This window comes from Priapulus caudatus, unplaced genomic scaffold (assembly GCF_000485595.1).
Source record: "Priapulus caudatus unplaced genomic scaffold, Priapulus_caudatus-5.0.1 Scaffold3, whole genome shotgun sequence".
Lineage (NCBI taxonomy): Eukaryota > Metazoa > Priapulida > Priapulimorpha > Priapulimorphida > Priapulidae > Priapulus > Priapulus caudatus.
The window spans coordinates 216623-217772 of record NW_014577064.1 but is presented as its reverse complement, the minus strand read 5'-3'; positions in this window follow the sequence as shown (position 1 = coordinate 217772).

Sequence of the window (1150 nt, the reverse complement as noted above, 5' to 3'; positions counted from 1 at the left end):
AATAACATAGCACAAGATCTAGTATGTAGTATTGTACATAATATATAAATAAAATAACATAGCACAAGATCTAGTATGTAGTATTGTACATAATATATAAATTCAGAGCTCTACGAGTTGTGGTAAAATATTACCATATTTATTTTTATTCGTAGTCTGTAATAAATATTATTTTACTCTTGATGTGAATATAAATCAAGAAAAAATGAAGTAATAAATAAATGAAGAAGTATCGATATATTAAACATGATTTATTATAATACTAAACTATAAAGAACACATAGCAATAACGGTTATGTAGAAGCCTTTTTGGGTTATTCTACAGAAATCCCATCACATAATATTTTAGTGATATCGGATTAAATCGTTTCCTTTCTTTCCTCCCCTTATCTCCTCCTCTGTCACCCTTCGTCGTTAATCACTGCTGCTCAGCCTCCTCCTCCTCCTCTACCCCTCTTCTTCTTCCTCCTGTCCTGTTACTGTAAACATATCTTCCACGTCTCCATGGAAGTATCTTGCTGAACGCAGTATATTTGTTAGTGTTATATAGTTTGGGACGGGCGAATAACGTGACATTGTATTCCACCAATCGCTCCGGCATTCAAGCGGTTGTAACACGACTACGGCGCTAGGGCGACAAGGCGTATTTCAATGTATTCTTCGTATTTTGGTGTATATAAACTGTTAGCTTTCACCCGATAGTGACTTTCTGTGTAGTTAAATATATATATATATATATAGATAGAATATATATATATATATATATATATATATATATATAAATACATACATATATAATCACAATATACTACAAGTTCCGCGCTTCCGAGTTTCCGTGTGATGGATTCATGTTTTATTGAGATCGTTCTTCTTTCAGATCTATATTTCACTGCATTCGAATCCGCTCGAATCCGAATTCGATTTGCGCAGAACACAATTGCAAATCAGCGACTACGGCAAACCACCATGACCAGTAGATATCACAATGTTGTAGTATGTTTACGTCACACAGGTCTGGCACCATGCAGATCATACGCCACTACTGCACGGGTCAGAACGAACAAGCAACATAATGGGCCGAGCGACACGACAAGACAAGCAATACGTCAGAACAAGCAACACAGTGGATCAGGCAACACAGTGGATCAGG